Raw genomic sequence first — 21,575 nt, 5'->3', positions numbered from 1 at the left:
AGGTGCCTGTACTTTAATACACGGGACGTGTGCACAGACCGCCACGCAGTACAGTTCAGTGCGCACTTGCTTTAGCTCACATTTGCCCATTGTCATTGTCAACTAAGTTGTAAGCTGCCGAAGGACAGGAGCTGGCACACTTCCCCAACATCGAGTCCCAGCCCAGTGCTGAGCACACAGTCAGTACTCAACAGGACACACAGTGAGACACTCAAAAGACAAGCAAGCATAACATGTTTTACAAATACAGAACCCTCACTGTTACAAAAAACATTCAAGATTACCAGGAGGCTAGAATGAACAATGATAAAATTAATGCTGTTAAAAAAGCAATTCACATTTACCCAGAGCTTACTAAATGCCAAACTTTGAACCAGGCCCTTCACCAATAGTCTCTCATTGCATCCTCACGAGGACTGGAGAGGTTAAATACCTCAGAGTGGCACAGTCAGTGGGCAGCTGGCAGGGTGACTCCACAGTCTACACTCAACTGGCTCATGAATTTAAAAATTTAAGATTCCCCAAGTATTTCCCAGTAGTACAGCTAAGGAGATATATAGTGACTAAAAACAACCACCAAAAACTCCTCACCTCTTAGCCCCTATCCAGGCAGTTCCGTTGTGGGCACAGTGTTCATCTCAACACCCTGTCTACCAGGAAATTTCACACGTCCTCAAAGTCACCTCACATATTCCCTCCCAGTGCACTCTGCACACACCAGCATTCTATCACTGGTCCACATGGCTGATCACTGTTTCCCTACAAGAATCTGAGCTCCTCAAGGCTAAGAACCTTGTCTTCCCATCTGTGTACCCAGGTCTCTTGCATAGGACCTTCCACACAGCAAGTGCGTGGTCAATGTTTGTTCTTGACCCAGGTGTAGGAGCAGCATTAAGAGTCTTAGTTTGCAACACCTATCTTTCACAGCAGATTTGTATAGAGGATCTACATCACAAATTTCAACTCAATAATTAAATGTGTTTCCATAGCAACTAGCAAAGTGCTTCTTATGATACTGGAAAAGGCAAGTTCTGACTTAGGTTCAACTCACTGAAATAGTTCACAATTATTTGCTTTTGTTCTTAGTATGAAGAGACAGAATGACAGCATTTAACTTTCTATAACTTCCTCTCTAAAAACACTCTAGCTTTACCACTAACGATAAATCAAAATTTAATTTTTCAAACATAACTAGACCATAATTTCCATTAACAAAAGGACAGAATCTTATTACTTAACAAATCTAAAATGTCTACTCAAGAACAATACACCTAATCAGGTCATAGCTGTATGTCAGACTCCCATAGCCCGAAAGATATAAATTGTGACATTTTATTTTTAAAGTAATAAATGCCACTCCTTCCTGACAACTGCCTTTTTATAAAATATGTCATGGACAATTCTGTATGTAGAGAGATTAGAGGAGAGACCCCTCTGGGCTAATTTGAAACATGGCCTCCATGAGGCAATGGGGCATGGTGCTGGTGGTAGGATAAGACAACCTTCTCAAGGCTTCTCTGAGCTCAGCATTTTAACTCAAAGGAAAGGAAAAATGGGTTCAATTTTTCATTCTTAATGAGGCTGCTTACTTTCTGAAAGTTTGCTGATTTCTATAATATTAAATTTCAATGTCTGAGCATTCATTCACATCTCATTTTTTTTCTTTTTTAAAAAAAAATACAAGGTTTCCTTCCTCCTGGCCACTACTACCTTTACCCCTTATTATCTGACCAACAAAAGCAGTGGTGCTACTTTGACAGCCCAAAGTCCTTAAAAGGATAACAAAGTAGAAATGTAAATACACCTCAGCTCCAGGGTGGGTTAACTACACTCAACTATAATTTCTACATCATGGAAGCCACAAAATATAGTGATCATCTATCCTAACTGGGAAAGCTGCCCAGTGAATGGGACAGCTATGCAAAAAAATGGACTGTGGAGTCCAAGTTCATGAGTTAATTAAATCTTAAAGGAAAAGCTCATTTAAGTGTCTTTAAGATTATGGGATTCCCTGGTAGCTCAGCTGGTAAAGAATCCACCTGCAATGCAGGAGACCTGGGTTCGATCCCTGGGTTGGGAAGATCCCCTGGAGAAGGGAAAGGCTACCCTCTGTAGTATTCCAGCCTGGAGAATTCCAGGGACTATACAGTCCATGCGGTCACAGAGTCGGACATGACTGAGTGATTTTCACTTTCACTTAAAGATTACATTTAAAAATCTGTCTTTTTCAGACTTCACCACTGGAAATAATTCTGTGTTAACAAAAACAATTTTCATTTTTGTTTGTTTTGTTTTTATTCTTTTTGACAAATTGGATGCTCTTCGGTTTATAATTGTTGGTGAAAATCCAACAATTTAGTTTTTAACAAAGACTTCAAATAGCTAATACATTTAAAAGCTAAGATTCAGTTAGCTGAATAGACTAATAGAACTTCACTACGTTGTCCTGCTGAAAAATAAAGACATCCACCTACTCAATGCACTTCATTCATCATGTTCACTCATCAGGGTGCTGCTGCATCTGACAAACATGAATTTTGGGAATAAATTAGGAGGCTGTGTCATATAGCTCTCTGAAGTATCCATCAGAATCTCTACGAAATGGTGAAAAGGAAAGAATGAGAAAATACACTCAGCCCAGATAATTTGCACAAACTAGGCCTTTATAGGTTCCTCTTGATCCGAATAAACAGACAATGCCCAGTATCCATTAACAGATGAACGATAAAGATGGAGTTGCAATCAGGCATTTTGCTGGGTGCTGGGCTATGGACATGATCAATTCCCTGACTTTAAATTTTTTTAGGAAGACAGACAATGCATGGACATTCAGTTATGTTTGTTCAATTAAAAAAGACCTGTAATTCTAAAAGTGGATATAAAGAGAATGAGATAATGCCATTCGCAGCAACATGAATGCAACTAGAGATTATCATACTAAGTGAAGTCAGGAACAGAAAGATAAATACCGTATGATGCCACTTATATCTAAAACATGGCGCGAATGAACCTATCTACGAAACAGAAGCAGACTCACTGACACAGAGGGCAGACTTGCGATTGCCAAGGGGAAAGGGAGATAGGGGAAGGGAAGGATTGGGAGTCTGGGGTTAGTAGATGAAAACTATTACATATAGGATGGGTAGACAACAAGGTCCGACTGTATACCACGGGGAACTATATTCAATATCCTGGATAAACCACAGTGGAAAAGAATATAAAGAAGAATGTATATATGTATATAACTGAGTCACTTTGCTGCATAGCAGAAATTAACACATTTTAAATCAACTATATGTCAATTAAAAAAATAATGTAGATGGAGTGGATGAGATGGAATCACTTTCAGACACAAGAACTGTGAGTAGCTTCTTATCTGCATGACCCTTAATTATTTCCTCTATCCTTGAGAAGAGGAAAATGGGTCCCCTACCCAAAATAGTATTAAACATCTGAGTGATAACTCATTCAGTTTTTCATTTAAACCACAACCAGAAGAAAAGTACCATTAAGCTAAACTCATGGCTATACAGAGTACAAAAGAGGGAAGCTGTGTTAGAATCCAGGTGTCTGACTCAGGAGTCTGGGTTCCGGTCCTGACACTATCAAAACTAGCTACTTAATCCCACTGCTATTTTCTGCTCTACAAACTTATGGAATGGAAAATTTTTCAATTTTGAGAAGCAACCAGTTAAAGGAGTAGCTTGTGCTTCCAACCATAATCTAAAAAAAAGAAAAAAAAACAGGCTCAGGTTCACATTGCTTTTTTTTTTAAGAGAAAATAAAATAATACACATAATTCTTGGCCCTTGTGGCCACTTGAAAATAACTCCACTTTCTTCCCTTTTGTTTCTTCCCTACATTTGACCACAAGTTCTATTAGTGCCTCCCAGCAAACAGCTGTTATGTATTTTTCAAAATCCCTAAATATAGTACCTTGATTCAGATTGGAGAAGAACTCAACCTTGTAATATGGACTCTGAGATGTTACTACATTATGCTGGTTTCACTCCATTTATAAAATAACTATAGAATTATGGCTTTTTAATGATAAAATTACTTTTTTAAAAGTTATAACCTATTAAACAAGGAATAGTTTGAGAAATATGCGTTACTAAGTTCGCAGTGAGATACCGATGTAAATCTTTTTAACAATCCCCTCACATTCCGCCCCCAGGTTTTCCTCCTATTCAACACACTCTTGTCAGCAACACCTGCCACCACTGTTACAGCCAGAGTTCCCATGACCACTGCAAACAGTCTTAATAGAAATAAAGAGCAGATCTGTCGATTAACCCCAAGGGAGTATTAGGTATATACAGAGTTACTCTTGGAATATTCTAACTCATTTTTTGGAATACAGCAACCAAGAGGGAGATCGGCAACCAATGCAGAATAAACTGTAGGACCTAATACTTTGCATTTGGTCTTACAGATTTATCCTAGACCTCGACAGAATAAAACTCCTGGGACATCAAAGTCGCCAGAGAGGCCTTCTTACTCTCCACAGGTTCATCTCTCTTCTTGTATGTTCCCATTGCATTTTTACTTGTCTCTATCACAGCATTTACGACATTAAGAAAATGGATAGAGGGCTGTGCATTTTAACTGTTGTCTCCACTTCTCTGAGCCTAAATATCCTCCATTATCTTGGGAAGGAAACAACCTAAATCAGTTGGACCTTAAAGAACCAGACTGTATAAAATTAGAAAAATTTAGCAAAAAAGAAAAATAATTAAAATTACACATACACACAGTATGGAGAAGGAAGGAAAAGAATGAGGATTACAGCAGAAAATCAGTGAAATTTCTAAAAAGAGAAATAAAGGAAACAGAAGCTGATTCTTTGGGTAAATAAGTTTGATAAGCCTCCAAATGGACTGATCAGGAAAAAAGAAATAAGACACAAATTACATATCAATATAAGGAACAACAGAGGTGATATCACCATACACTCTAGATATGAAAAAGATTATGTGAGACTACAATAAAAACTTTTATGGCAATAAATTTGACAGATGAAATGGACAAACTCTTTGAAAAATACAAAATACCAAAACTCACTCAAAAAGAAACAGATAACCTGAATAGAACCAGATCTATTTTTTTTTTTTGCCCTGAATCTATTTCTAAAATTTAATTTATAGTTTAAAATCCTCCCTCAAAGAAAACTCTGGATCCAGATGGCCTTATTCATGAACTCTTAACAAACACTAAAGGAAAAGAAAATTACCAATTCTTTCAGAAAACTGAACAGGAGGAAATAATTTCCAATTTATTCTATGAAGTCAGCATTAACCTAATACTGAAGATAAGCAGACATTACAAGAAGCTATTATGTCCCTCATGAACACAGATGCAAAAATTGGAAACAAAATTTTAGCAAATCAAACCCAGCAATACATAAAAAGGATAATATATCATGACCTCATGGGGTTTATCCAAGGAATGCAGGGCTGGTTTACAATCTGAAATATATTCAATGTAATTTACCATATTAACAAACTAATAAAAATTATACAATTATCCCAATAAATGCAGAAACATACCTAACAAAATCCATTCCTGAGAAAACAAACTCTTAACGAACTAAGAAGAGAATTTCCTCAATCTCATAAAGAGAATCCCAAAAAAACTACAGGTAACATCACACTTAATGATGAAAAACTGAATAATTTCCCTCTAAGACGAGGAATAACAATTATTTATATAGAGAATGTAACAGACCCTAGAAAATAAGTGAGTTTAGCACAGTTGCAGGATATAAGATCTACTGGGCTGCCCAAAAAGTTCCTTCAGTTTAAGTAAAAATAAAACACATTTTTCATTTTCACCAAGAACTTTATTGAACAACATATTCATCATTTTGTTCCATTACCTTCTGCCATTTTCCAGGCAACTTCATAATTTCATCTTCCCAAAACATTTTATATTTTTGAGTAAAGAACTGTTTCAGGTGCCTTTTACAGTCTTCCAAGGAACTGAAATTTTTTCCATTAGGAGAATTTTGTAAAGACCAAAATAAATGGACATCCAAAGGTGCAATGTCTGGTGAATATGGCAGATGAATCAGAACTTACCAACCAAGTTGTAATAACAGTTTTTGCCTGGTCATCAAAGAAACATGTGGTCTTGCATTATCCTGAGGGAGGATCATGCGTTTTCTGTTGACTAATTCTGGATGCTTCTCTTCGAGTGCTGCTTTCAGTTGGTCTAATTGGGAGCAGTACTCGTTGGATCTGCTTGGTTTTCCAGAAGGAGCTCGTAATAGAGAACTCCCTTCCAATCCCACCATATACACAAGATCACCTTCTTTGGATGAAGACCGGTCTTTGATGTGGTTGGTGCCGGCTCATTTTGCTTGTCCCCTGTTAACTTCCATTCCACATTATTGTACAGTATTCACTTTTCATTGCCCATCACAATTTGTTTTAAAAATGGAACATTTTCATTATATTTTAGTAAAGACTCACATGTGGAAATTCAGTCAAGGAGGTTTTTTCGTTTTTGTTTGTTTAACTTAACCCAAACATCAAAGTGATTAACATAACCAAGCCAATGCAAATGATTTTCAACACTTGATACAGATATTTCGAGTATGTCAGCTGTCTCCAGAAGGGTGTAACACAGACTGTTCTCAATTAATGTCTTGATTTGATCATTATTAACTCCAACTGGCCTACTTGAATTCAGTGATAAATCTCCAGCATGAAACCACAAACCACTTTTGACACTTTCAATCACAGCATCTTCTCCATATGCTATAATCTTTTTTTTTGCATTTCAGTTGTTTTGACCTTTCTTGAAATAATAAAGCATAACACACCAAAAATGTTGCTTTTTTTCCTTCCATCTTCAATACTAAAATGACTACACAAAAATTCACCAATTTAAGTTTTTTTTAATGCACACTGATGATAGCTATCAAAATACAATCTAAGAAAATTGTTTTGTATGAAGTTAAAGACAATTAAGCATTACCAGAGTCATCTTATGGAAAAAACTCAATGAATCTTTTGGCTATCCCAATATATACATATCAAATTGTATTTTCATAAATTGTACTGTATTTCTGAATTGTAATTAACAATTTTATACTGACATTTTAAAAAATACCACTTATAATAAGGCCAAAATGCATAAAATAAGCCTAAATCTGGCAAAAGATATGCAAGATCTGTACTTTAAAACACTGCTGAGAGAAATTAATCTCATAAAGGAGAGAAATAAAACATCTTCATGGGCTGGAAGACTTAATACTGTTCTAAGAAGTCAATTCTCTCCAAACTGACATACAAATGCATACGTGCTAGGCTGCTTCAGTAGTGTCCAACTCTTTGAGACCCTAAGGACTGTAGCACGCGAGGGCTCCTCTGTCCATGGGATTCTCCAGTCAAGAGAACTAGAGTGTGTTGCTGTGTCCTCCCCCAGGGGATCTTCCTGACCCAGTAATCAAACCCGCATCTCTTATGTCTCCTACATTGGCAGGCAGGTTCTTTACCACTAGTGCCATCTTTGTTTTTTGTTGTCCATTTAGTCTTGTTCAACTCTTTGCAATCCAATGAACAGCAGCACACCAGACTTCCCTGTCCTTCACTATCTTCTGGAGTTTGCTCAAACTCATGTCCACTGAGTCAGTGATGCCATCCAACCATCTCATCCTCTGTCGTCCCCTCCTTCTTCTGCCCTCAATCTTTCCCAGCATCAGGGTCTTTTCCAATGAGTTCGCTCTTCACATCAGGTGGCCAAAGTACTGAAGCTTCAGCTTCAGCGTCAGTCCTTCGAATGAATTTTCAGGGTTGATTTCCTTTATGATTGACTGGTTTGATCTTGCTATCCAAGTGACTCTCAAGAGTCTTCTCCAGCACCACAGTTCAATACTTCAGCATTTAGCCTTCTTTATGGTCCAACTCTCACATCTCACACAACTACTGGAAAAACCATAGTTTTGACTATACAGACCATTGTTGGTAAAGTGATGTTTCTGCTTTTTAATATGCTGTCTAGGTTTGTCATAGCTTTTCTTCCAAGGAGCAATTATCTTTTAATTTCATGGCTGCAATCACCATCTTCAGTGACTTTGGAGCCCAAGAAAATAAAGTCTGTCACTGTTTCCATTTTTCATTTTGGGAAGTCCAAATTGACATACAGATTCAGTACAATCCCGAACAAAGTCTCAAAGGCTGTTTTGTATACGTTGATAGGCTGATGCTAAATTTTATATGGATAGCCAAAACAACTTTGAAAAAAATGTACAAAGTTGGAGGACTAATACTACCAAATTTCAAGCCTGAGTATACTGCTGCTGCTGCTAAGTCGCTTCGGTCGTGTTTGACTGAATGGATTGTATTTTGATTGTTTTTTGTTGTTCATTTAGTTTTGTTCAACCCCATGGACTGCAGCCTACTAGGCTTCTCCGTCCATGGGATTCTCCAGGCAAGAACACTGGAGTGGGTTGCCATTTCCTTCTCCAATGCATGAAAGTGGAAAGTGAAGTTGCTCAGTCGTGTCTGACTCTTAGCGACCCCATGGACTGCAGCCTACCAGGCTCCTCCATCCATGGGATTTTCCAGGCAAGAGTACTGGAGTGGGGTGCCATTGTCTTCTCCATAAGACAGCATCAGTTCAGTTCAGTTCAGTCGCTATGTCGTGTCCAACTCTTTGCGACCCCATGAATCGCAACACGCCAGGCCTTCCTGTCCATCACCAACTCCCAGAGTTCACTCAAACTCATGACTATCGAGTCAGTGATGCCATCCAGCCATCTCATCCTCTGCCATCCCCTTTTCCTCCTGCCCCCAATCCCTCCCAGCATCAGGGTCTTTTCCAATGAGTCAACTCTTCGCATGAGGTGGCCAAAGTACTGGAGTTTCAGCTTTAGCATCAGTCCTTCCAAAGAACACCCAGGACCGATCTCCTTTAGAATGGACTGGTATGGATCTCCCTGCAGTCCAAGGGACTCTCAAGAGTCTTCTCCAACACCACAGTTCAAAAGCATCAATTCTTTGGTGCTCCACCTTCTTCACAGTCCAACTCTCACATCCATACATGACCACTGGAAAAACCATAGCCTTGACTAGACAGACCTTAGTTGGCAAAGTAATGTCTCTGCTTTTCAATATGCTATCTAGGTTGGTCATAACTTTTCTTCCAAGGAGTAAGTGTCTTTTAATTTCATGGCTGCAGCCACCATCTGCAGTGATTTTGGAGCCCAAAAAAATAAAGTCTGACACTGTTTCCCCATCTATTTCCCATGAAGTGATGGGACCAGATAGTAGAGGCATAACGGCAGACAAAAGACGAATGGAACAAAACAGACTCCAAAATAGACCACAAGTGACTTTTGACTAAGGTGCAAAGGCAATTCAGTGAAGAAAGAATGGTCACTTCAACAGATGGTGCTGGAACAACCAGATATCCATATGCAAAAAATACGAACTCTCATCACACCTTGTATCACACGCAAAAATTAAGTCAAAATGGATCACATCCCTAAATGTAAAAGCCTAAAACTATGAAACTTCTACAAGACAACAGGAGATAATCTCTATGATCAAGGATTAGGTAAAGATATCTTAAATATGATAACAAAAGCATAACCCATAAATTAGAAAAACTGATAAACTGAACATCAAACTTAAGAACTTTTGCTCTTTGAAAAACACCGTTAAGAAAATTAAAAGACAAATCAGACTTGGAGAAAATATTTGCAGATCATTTATCTAATAAAGAATCTATATATAGAATTTACAAAGAACTCTCAAAACTCAGCAATAAGAAAACAAAAAATATAATCAATGAATAATAGATCTGACCTTTCACAGAGAAATGGCAAATTAGCACATAAAAAAGTACTCAACACATTAGTCATTAGGAAAATGCAAATTAAAAGCACAATGAGATAATACCACGACACATTTGTTAGAATGACTAGAATTAAAAAGACTGACCATATTAACTGCTGACAGAGATGTGGAGTAACTGGAACTCTCATGCACTGCTGGTGATAAATGTAAAAGGACATGACAACTTGAAAAACAATTTGATGGTTTTAAAATACTTGAACATAACCTACCACAGGATAGAGCCATCCCACTCCTAGGTATCTGCCTAAGAGAAAAGAAAGCACATGTCCCTACAAAGACTTGTATATAAACTTTCAGATCAGCTTTATTTATAATAGTCTGTACTGGAAACACCCAGATGACCATCAACAGTGAATACATACACAAACTGTGGAGTATCTGTATTTCTCAGGAATAAAGGGAAAAACTACTGATACACTCAGCAACATGAATGAAGCCTGAAATAGTTACACTGAGTGAAAGAAGCTAGGCAAAAATGAGTACAGAGTACATAAATCCACTTACATAAAACCTAGAACAGGCAAACTAATCTACAGCAACAGGTCAGTGGCGGCATGGAGATATAAGCAGAAGAGTGTGAGGGGGGCATTACCAAGAGCACAAAGAACCTTTCGCCGGCCATGGGTACTTTCAATGTTCTTATTGTGGTTGAAGGTTTCAAGGGTGTCTGTGTTTGTCAGAACAGATGAAATCGTACACTTTAAACACATGCCATTTACTGCAGGTCAATTACGCCTCAATAAAGCTGGAGAAAAAGTAACTGCTTATATTTTACAATATCCATTCTAAATTGCCCCTTTTTCATTAGCATATTGAAAATCTTTCATTGCAGTGAAGCAATTGATATAACTGCCTCAAATACATCTTTTCTTTTGACCTTTACTCTATATAAACACAACTGTAAAAGTAAATTACTATTGGACGGAAAAGTGAACAGACTGGTCTCCCTGGATTACACGGCGGTCTGTTTATTGGCTTCAAACAAAGCCCAAATGTTTAGCTAAACTACCAGTACTGAATGCTTGGTCACTTAATTTTGAAAATATTATAACCGCAAGCTAGCCTAGAGCAATTCATTAATTCAAATAAACATTTACTGCACATGTACTCTGTCTGTCATTGTCGTACGTTCTGGGTTTCAGGCAGCATGGTCAGCAGCAAATTGCAAAGCCATTCTGCATCTAGTCTGTAAGATTTTAGTCACTGCATTTAAATAATACAACTAAAGAATATCAATGGAAACAGGATGATTCTTCTTCTAATATAAAGTTAAAATAATAAATGCCAGTGATAAGATGAATAAAGAATTATACACTGACAGCTTAAAATTCCAGAACAAAGGTATCTTTTGAAACCTAAGTGAATTCAGGACAAATGTTAAAAAAAAAAAAGTACTTCCATACACAGAGTGGAACTTGTCATCTCTAAGAGATTCTGGCAGTTTAGAAGTATAAAAAGATGTGAAAAGCACGTAGCAAGACCCATAAGTAATTAATTAACTATCTATAACAACTAGGCAGCTTTAAGTCAAGTCCCTGTTAGTATCAGACAAGATACTGCGCCATAGCACATCCTCTTCTGCTGATTTTAGAGAATGCCATGTCAGTTGGACCAAAGATGGTAATTACATCTGACAGAAGATATAAGCTTATTTATTCATCACAAACAAAACTCAATAGGTCCACACCTCTTGCCATTAATATATACGATAGTTTACAGCTTATCAAGGGCATCCATTTGAAAATCTATATTATATTTTCTCTTGTGCAGTGGTGCTCCTCTTTTAGGATTTTTTTTAATAAAAGAATCCAATGAACTCATGCAATGGACAAAAAAATTCAATAAATATCCCTTGTTAGAGAAAACCGTTGATGTACTGTGCTTCAGATTTCCCTAGAAACTGTTATTCCTTTCCTAAAAATTTTAAGCTGTCTTTGAACTATCATGTTTTCTGTTCTCAAAGGAACAATTTTATCAGGTGATAAGCTTTTGGTAAATTCTGACTGACATTGATTCTGTCACATGTTCTAAACACATCATATCCAAACTCACATCCACATTAAACACCGCTAATCTCCTAAACAGACTTCCCTGGTGGCTCCTAAATATTCGGTAACCACGGCATTCCAGACCACAAGTTCTGTGAGCACAGTTTGTGAATATTTTCATTCCTGTAGAGAAGCAATGATCATTAAAATGAAAGACGAAAAACCAACCAGCATATTCTGTAATTTTAACTTTTCGTTTTTCAGATTTGTAAAAATGAAAATAAAAATTTTTAAGGTAAACGGGTAGGACATGTCCAAAAAAAAGAGAGACATTCAACAGCTGAGAGTAAACAAGGTTTTCATTATGAAGCTTTTCCAACTCGCCTCCAATATTTACTTTAATTAAAAAGGTAGAATGACACCTGTCACAGTGGAGTTTCACTAAAGCTGAGAGCTGAATCTGTGCTTCTTCACAGCATCTCCTCCGTCCATTACTGCTGCCTTGTTAATGTCCGTCACCTAACATCTACTGACGATTTATAACATGCCAGGCACAGTGCTAACCACTTCAGATGCAGCCATTTCCACTTGCCCTCTTGGCAATTCTGTGATGAAGCATTTCACAGACTGGTAGAGCATCAATGACCTTAAGAACCTGCCCAAGATGACAGAGCTATTCCCCATGATGAACAGAAGAAACCGTGAACTCCTTAGCAGTGAGTCTCCCAGCCAGGCCCCCACAGGGACCACACCTGTCTGAGAACGGGGACTGTTACAACCTTGAGCACTGGTGGTTTATTCTCAGTGTGATTATTATTCTCTAACTCACTTTAATCAGACTATGTCTTAACACGGAAGAGAGAACGACACTGTTGACAGGACTAGGTATATAGGATAATTTCTCTTCCTCGCTTTGGCTTTTGGGTACCCTTCATTATCATAATCTTGGCAAGTCAGGCAAGGTCTTTCCTCTAAGATGAAAAGAATGCCTTAAAGTTATGAGGTACAGTAGCTGCCAGTGTGATTATTACCTTTGACCATGTGTATGGTGGTGTCAAACATTTTAAATTGCACCCGTGTTTTTCACGTAAGTAAATAATACAGTATAAAGTATTAACAAATAGGATATATGGACAATTTATCCTTCATTCCTCCCCAGACTCGACCTTTCATTCACAACAGCCTGAACAACGGTTTCAAATGGAGCTCCTTGAGCTTGTGTGAGGGCCAGTCCAGACCTCTTACTGCCATCTGAAGATGAGCTCTTCTATATACAAGGTTTCATGGCAACACATCTGTAAAAGAAGCCTACAAACCACACACTTCCACCCTTAAGAGCGTTTCTGCACACTATTTCACTACTTCGGAGATTCAGAATAAAACTTATTAAATTCAGGTGTGACAAACACAGAAGCAAGCGCTGGTTGAAAAGTGTCTGCATTCTCTGTCTAATGAGAAAGACTGTTTACTGAGAGCATAATCAAGATTCATCAGCTACTTAAACTACAGAAACCACAGCTAAAGTCCATTAGAAATGTCAGTTTACATACAGAGTATGCATATATTATTTAGAACCACCAGTCTTTACAACTGCTAAGCAACACATTAGCCTAAATTCTACACACACTTAATCAGAGGTGCATTTCAATTGTTTTAAACTTTCCATAACTCAGACAAATCCTTCCTTAATTAGACTAAATCTGGGTAGAGGTAAACTATTTGGATGTTCCTCCTCCCCCATTATTTAATGTTCCTTTTATAATTATTTTTCAGTTCAGTCGCTCAGTTGTGTCCGACTCTTAGCAACCCCATGGACTGCAATATGCCAGGCTTCCCTGTCCATCACCAACTCCCAGAGCTTGCTCAAACTTAGGTCCATCAAGTCAGTGATGCCATCCAACCATCTCATCCTCTGTTGTTCCCTTCTCCTCCTGCCTTCAATCTTTCCCAGCATCAGGGTCTTTTCAAATGAGTCAGTTCTTTGCATCAGGTGGCCAAAGTACTGGAGTTTCAGCTTTAGCATCAGTCCTTCCAATGAATATTCAGGACTGATTTCCTTTAGGATGGACTGCTTGGATCTCCTTGCAGTCCAAGGGACTCTCAAGAGTCTTCTCCAACACCACAGTTCAAAAGCATCAATTCTTTGGCATTCAGCTTTCTTTATAATCCAACTCTCACATCCATACATGACTACTGGAAAAACCATAGCTTTGATTAGGTGGATCTTTGTTGGCAAAGTAATGTCTCTGCTTTTTAATATGCTGTCTAGGTTGGTCATAGTTTTTCTTCCAAGGAGCAAGCGTCTTTTAATTTCATGGCTGCAGTCACCATGTGCAGTGATTTTGGAGCCCCCCAAAACAAAGTCTCTCACTGTTTCCATTGTTTCCCCATCTATTTCCCATGAAGTGATGGGACCTGATGCCATGATCTTCATTTTTTGAATGTTGGGTTTTAAGCCAACTTTTTCACTCTCCTTTTCACTTTCATCATGAATGATACAGTAATAAAATTATATGACAAAGTAATATTATCATATATGACAAAATTATATTTATTAGTTATCAAAAACATCCAAGAACTAAGGAGTGGAGATACGGCATATGTGAAAGCGATGCAGCAGAGGAGTGGCCCTGATGAGCCCTGGGCCCCGCGGCATGAGAGAGTCAGGCCTCTTCTCTCAAGGGCCGCTGTGCACCACCATCCGTAAGGGCTGCTGACGAACCCCTCTGACATCTAGGCTGTGAACTTTTCTATTTTGAATGATGCTACCTCTGAAAAATTAACTAGAAAAGAATGAAGGTAAAAACCTCTTGATAAAAATCATTTCAGAATACAGAATAAGCTAAACTATATTAGAGGTATTTAAAGTTTTTTTTTTTCTCCAGGAGCTGATAAGGGGTATCTCCAGAAATCAACCTTCTTTCATTTCAGCTCTGTAACTGATTTCAAAAAGGATACAGTTTGCTGGGGTCTGGGGTCTCAGCATGGAGATTTTCCCATTTATAACTTAACTAGCTTATGCAGAAGTCAAACTCATAATTTTGACTTTATCATTAAGAACTGAAATGTATTCTCTTTCCCAGTCTTGAAGGAGCCTTGGTAAAATTCAGAAGGCACAAAGTCTTAGTCTATCAGATATGTGTTGAACCTATTTGAAAGAATAAGCATTAATCTATAAACCAAAAGAAAATCATCGTGTTATATTTTAAACATATATCTTAACAGTAATTTAAAAAGCTGGAATGCTATAATCTATGCAATTTGAGTTTTTAGAAATGCTCCTTTAAATTAACTTGCTAAAAGACACTTGCCTGCACTGGGAGTTAGGCAAATTTAGTTAAAGTTCTTTGGCAAAAAATTAAACAAACAAATATGGCTCACATTTCTACTAGGAGGTTAAGAAAGGCATCTAGGCAATAAACAAAGACACTTAAAATACATGCAATTTACTATAATATCTTGTCATATGGCAAGGTGGTAGGATGAGAGCGTTTAGCCCTAAAAGTAATACAATACTATTTATGCACTAAAATGAAAAAAAGCACAAAACCCAAAAAACCATCTTTCCCAAGTGTCAACGTAACATTACTAGTTTAGATAAACAAGACCCTATTTTTCTAATATTTAAATAATAAAAATTATACCATATCCACGCTACCTGTGATTTGGTTTTCTTGAATATAGAGGAAAGACAGAGCTGGCAGCACATTCACCTCAAAATTAAAGGGTAAAAAACCAAAGTCAAATTCCATTTCTAGACTAGTGTTCCAAAAGCTATTAAGAGATAGGAATCAGGAGTCAGATTTCAAGATGCCAAAATCTGAAACCTGCAATTCTTTTATTTTTTTTTTAATATATAAAAGATGAAAATAAGTTAACATCTGATATTCAGAATACAAAATTTAGGTCTTGCTGTGAACTCAGTTCTTACTTTTAAGGTGAACTTCCAGTCCTTTCCATTCACAAATAGGACTTGATTTATTAAGTTCCCTGCTTTGTATCTCCAGAGTTGATCAAAGCACATTTTCTTAGTACAATCTGTATTGTTCCAAGTGTTTTTATAAACATCTTTTGTGAGAGCTTACAGGAGTGATCTGAAATCATATCCAAGGTTTCATCCTATGAGTCAGTTATTCTTAAACGGAAACAGAATCTGTCTTTATCACCTTTATTTCCCTATCACAAATTCACGAAATTTAAAAAACTAATTAGCAGGACTGTCAGTAGATAATTACTGATAATACTTGGCATGGCAAAGAAAAAAGGCATAATTTCATTACCTGGACATGAAAACTTCAGGTCTACACAGTATCTGAACTTTTATAACAGCTCCTTAGCCACTATGTCCACTACATAGCCCTACACTGATAACTCCCAAATCTATTTCCTGTCCTCGACTGAGATCCAAACTGTACACTCAGCTGCCTGCTGAACGTGTTCACCTGAATCATTCACACAGATATTCACTGAATACCTGTTATGTGTCCAGTATACTATGCTGGGCTCTGGAAGTTCCGAATGAAGAAAACGAGACAGTTCCTGTCCTCAGGAGACTTTTAATTGTGAAGAACGCCAAACCAGTCAAATAATCATAAAAATATGTAACATACAAGTTGTGATTAGTTCCAGGTCCCTGTCTAAGCTGGTCTAAACCTGAACTCACGGCACTCCCGTCTGCCTGCTCCCTGAACTTGCGTTCTCAGTGGCAATGGTGCCATCACAGGCTACCAGAGACACACAAGCGGGAGCACTCTTCCTCCTCAGATCTCCTCCGTCTCAGTACTCCCCGAGCATGTGTGCAGGGTTGGCTCTGCCCACAACAACCTTCCTCTTTTTGGGAACTCCCAACGTGATGGTGGTAGACAGCTTTCAAAGACCCCCATGCCTGGTGAAGGCAAAAAACTCAAAGCCAAGAGAGCCCCTGGGATTTTAAAAATGAGCTGGGAGAGAGGAGCTTTTTTTTCCTCTTGGCAGGAGAATATGAAGACAGCCCCTGCCCTATGCAGAAGCCCAAGGGCCCAGAGTTGGGAGAAAGAGTCCCTGTGATGATAAGACCTCTTCCAATCCCCGAGGACCCTGGGTTGTTCTGGTTTCTGCAGCATTTCATATCTTTTACAACCTTCTCCAAGAACCTTCCAATTAATTCCTCTTTTAACTTAAGATAGTTTAAACTTAAGGAGGATTTCTGTTACTTGTAGCCAGGATTCCTGACTGATAGCTCCTTAAACATTTCCGGCCTGGGTCTTATCCAACTCTGCTGCAAATACCCAAGTTCAGGTCCTCACTGACTCTTACTGGACTAACTCAACAGCCTAATGGGACTCTGGTCTCCAGTCCTGCCCCCGCAGGCAGCATCCATAACACAGTGGCCAGAGTGACTGTATCACGCTCCCCCTGCTGGAGAGTGGCTCCAGCATCAACAGTGACAAAATCTAAACTCCTTAACAGGACACACCCAGCTCCCTACAATCAATCTTCCTCTGCAGCCAGGCACCTGTCACTCCTCGCCTCACATTTTATGCTCTGACTGTATGGAATTACTTGGGCTTTAGCTTAGAGAGAGACACACACCCCTCCCCGCCCAATGCTGAACTGACTGGTAAGCAGGAAATTATCCCTTCTGAAAACTTGGAAAACCTGAAGAAAGTCAAGTGGTTTTGTTGAGGTTCACTTCTAGGCATCAAAGTCGTCACATCCATTTCTACATGTTATTACACTAAGAATTCTAAATACCGTGGCTACAAGATACTTGGTCTAGACACTCGGTGTATACAGTAGCAAGAAACTGGAGGAGAAAATCAAAGACCCTAACAAAAAGTTCTGATTGCCACCCTGATTGTCATTGTGTTCGGACTGAGCACAACTCTTGTGAATATACTGAAATCTACTGAGTTACATGCTTTAAATGGGTGAACTTCGTGGTACATGAATTATATCTCAATAGAGCTGCTTCAAGTGTCCACTCTTCAGTGAGGCACTCTCAGCCAGATATAGAAGAGTACTCCTTCCTCCCTTCCATGGGTCTCCACTGTCTGTGGATGCTTCTAGCTTGGCATGTGAGCTCTAGTTCTTTGAGGATAGAGCCATGGCCCAGTCACCTCTGGATCCCCAAGCCTCGTCAAGGGCTTAGTACATACCAGACACTGAAAATGTTCACAGAATGTCCCATGCATTCTGAGCTAGGCAGAACATTGAAAGACATTTTTTCTAACTTAAAAAATGCACATTGAGTTTTAGGTTAGGAAACTTGGTCTTCTCACCTTGTAAGAGAATATTTGAAAATATGAAAGATGTTTAAATACCTCTACCCATTGTATAGTTAACAGCTGATCATTTAATTTTGCAGCAACTTTTAAAATCAGATGTATAGAAATAAGGTGCAATTTTTTTTTTAACTTGCAGAAAATTTCAAACAGAGGCAAGACAACATAAGCAACCAAAGAAAAACAGAAGTTGGTCTTCTCAAAAATTAAAAAATTTCTTCAAAGAACATTCTTTTTAAAAAGTGAAAAGACAATCCACAGAAAGGGAGGAAAATTTTACAATTCATATCTCTGATAAAGACCTATGTGGAGGGCAGAAGGGTGCAAAGAAATCTAGAATACACAAAAACATTATAACTCAACAATAAAAAGACAATCCCATTTTTAAAATGGGAAAAGAATGTGAATAGGCATTTCTCTAAAAAATATACAAGTGACCAAGAAGCTTATATAAAGATATTGAACATCATTAGCCATTAGGGCGGAGAAGGCGATGGCACCCCACTCCAGTACTCTTGCCTGGAAAATCCCATGGATGGAGGAGCCTGGTAGGCTGCAGTCCATGGGGTTGCTAAGAGTGGGGCACAACTGAGCGACTTCCCTTTCCCTTTTCACTTTCACGCATTGGAGAAGGAAATGGCAACCCACTCCAGCGTTCTTGCCTGGAGAATCCCAGGGACGGGGGAGCTTGGTGGGCTGCCATCTAAGGGGTCACACAGAGTCGGACACGACTGAAGTGACTTATCAGCAGCAGCAGCCATTAGGGAAAATGCAAATCAAAATTACCACGAGAGACCACTTCACACCCACTGGGATGGTTACTATGAAAAACAAAACAAAAAATAACAAGTGTTGGCCAGGATGGAATCCTCTAACACTGCTGATGGGAACGTAAAATAGTACAGCCACTTTGGAAAACAGTTTGGCAGTCCCTCAAAAAGTTAAATATAGAGCTACCATGAGAGGCAGCGATTCTACCCTTAGGTATATATCCATGAGAAATGACAGCAGATGTCCACCCAAAAAACTTAGACATGAATGTTCTCAGTAGCATTCACAACTTCCAAAACCTGGAAACCACCTAAGTGGCTATCAATGGATGAATAAACAAAATGTTATCTATCTATGCTGTAGAATATTATTTAGCAACAAAAAAGAATGAATTCTTACATATGCTATGACACAGACGAACCTCAAAAGCATGCTAAGTGAAAGAAGTCAGACACAAAAGGTCACACGTACTGTATAATTCCATTTATATGACACACTCTGAATTCAGAGACACACAAAGTACATCGGTGGTTGCCAGAGACTAAAGAGAGGGAAGAATGGAAAGTGACTGCTGCTCGGTCTGGGGTTTCTTTTTGGGGTGATGAAAGTGTTCTGGAATGAGACTGGGGATCCGTGCATAACTCTGTGAATACAGAAAGATCTATTGAATTTTACGTTTTAAATGGGTGAACTTTATGGTATGTGAATTACATGTCAATAGAGCTGTTAGGAGAAAAAATTACTACACAAAATCATATAGTGACACCTCCATGCAGGGGCCTGACTGAATCACTCTGCCTACTACAGGATAACCTGTCGTAAACACACACATACACACACAAACATACAATCTGTTCAAATGAGGAAATGATTTATTTTCCTACCACCAAATCCCCACAGCGAACAATCATAAAATCAAATTCAAAGTAAAAGAAGAAAAGAACAAAAGAGCACACAAACTGCAATTTGCTGGCAGGTATAAAATGGAATTAACCAAAAGCTGCACAAAGAAAAATGTTTATCAGAACCACTCGCTTCCCTTTGATTACACAGATTTAAACAAGTCAAAGTCCTTTTTAACTGATGAGAAAATGTGCCAGCTTCTTTATTAACACAGAGCAAGGAAAAACAAGCATTCTCTCCTATAACAAAATTAACATCCCACAGAAGGTCTGTTTGTACTTGGCCGTCATGAACCTTTCATCTCAGAGCACTGCTAAATTAAACAAGCCTATGTTGTATTGAACACAATGAGCCAGACACCTTGGCAGGCTCCTAAAATTCGCCAGTTAATTCTGAAGAACATTAGAAACAGACAGGAGGGTAAGAACGAGGGTGATGGTGCTGATAAAGCGGCTGTATCTTCGTTCCGCCCAACATTTCACTCATCTATGATAATGGAAACACTCTAAGAACTGTGACAAGAAAAGCCAGAGAGATCTGGATTCAAGTTATTGTTTTGTTTTTAATGTGCCCAAGGACAAATCTCATAACCAAGCCTTCTATTCTCTAAAACTAGAGTGGCTGAATCTAGCCTCTGAGAGTCATTAGAGAACAAAATGAAAGAATACACACCGAAGGTACAGCCCAACGCTCAATATGTACATCCCCGCCATAAAAACCCTCACTGCTCTCAACTCTTCAACACAAATATTGATTCTGGAGCTTGCATCACAACAGAAGTAACTGACATCAGTCATTCTTTTCTACCCCAAGGACATCTAAGCAACCAAAAGATCCTATGAAAATTCTCTATTAAATTATTCCCCCTCCCATATAACTGAAACTAAGAAAGCCATCAATAAAGTCTGCTTTAAATGTATTAAATCAGGGCATGACACAAAGCATTCATTCACCTAAGAGGTATTTAAAAGCAATGAACTGAGAGAGACATACCAAGAGAAACACTTACTATTAGAGACAAATGCCTATTTTTCAGTGCAATAATTGGTAACCTTTCCATAAAGATTGATGAAATCTGATTATAATTCCCAAGTGTCAGTAATCAGTTCTTAAGGAAAAAGAAAAAGGAAGTGGGATGGTTTCAAGCACTGCAGAAAAGATGTAGGCGGATACCCTTCCTACTGACAGCTATTACCATTAACATTTGAGAGATGGCTGCCAGAAGATTCAGACAAAAAAACTTTGTTACATTAAAACAGACTGAAATCTACTTACAACAAAACTTACTGGGTTTAACAGACACAAACATAACCCACACCATGAATCAGGTGTCCTCTCTGAACAAACAGGCACAGAGGTAGAGCTCATGTGGAACTCGCGCGTTTGTCATTACACCACTACCTCACACTTGCGTGGCGGAAGTCTACTTAGACACTCTGCATCCAGACTCTGCAGTGAGGCCATGGGGTCGCAGAGAGTCGGACAGGACTGAGTGACTGAACTGAAGTGAACTGAGACTCTGCAGTGGTAGATGGTAGACTCCCTCCGCCAAGCTCCAGACCAAGTTCTATCACAGCACAAAGCGTCCAGGGTCTCAAGGGGGATGGGACGTTAAGAGGCTGGAGAAGCCTACCCCTGGGGAGCTCCACCAAGCACCACGTTCATTATGGAACTTGTAGCCCAAAGCTTCTGTTCTCTACCCCTCTCCCCTAAACCCTCCCCCTAAGAATCCGAATTTAATAAAACCTCTTTGAGGGACTAACTCACTGTAAATGCTACAGAAG

The 21,575-nt window shown here is 38.7% G+C and overlaps 1 protein-coding gene across 4 annotated transcripts in view; it reads right to left on the bottom strand.

The window, feature by feature from the left end:
• Positions 1-21,575, bottom strand: part of MRTFB (myocardin related transcription factor B) — a 319,142-nt gene that overhangs the window by 178,057 nt on the left and 119,510 nt on the right. The window contains exon 1 of one of the 4 annotated variants that reach the window (XM_055562736.1): positions 6,081-14,196. The exons of the other annotated variants lie outside the window; for them this stretch is intronic. The gene's annotated coding sequence lies outside the window, so the exon portion shown is untranslated. Of the gene's footprint in view, positions 1-6,080; positions 14,197-21,575 lie in introns of those variants that run through there. 4 annotated transcript variants of the gene reach the window in all.

Source organism: Bubalus kerabau, chromosome 23 (genome assembly GCF_029407905.1).
Source record: "Bubalus kerabau isolate K-KA32 ecotype Philippines breed swamp buffalo chromosome 23, PCC_UOA_SB_1v2, whole genome shotgun sequence".
Lineage (NCBI taxonomy): Eukaryota > Metazoa > Chordata > Mammalia > Artiodactyla > Bovidae > Bubalus > Bubalus kerabau.
Note: the sequence above shows the minus strand (reverse complement) of the source record. Positions and strands in the feature narration are given on the sequence as shown.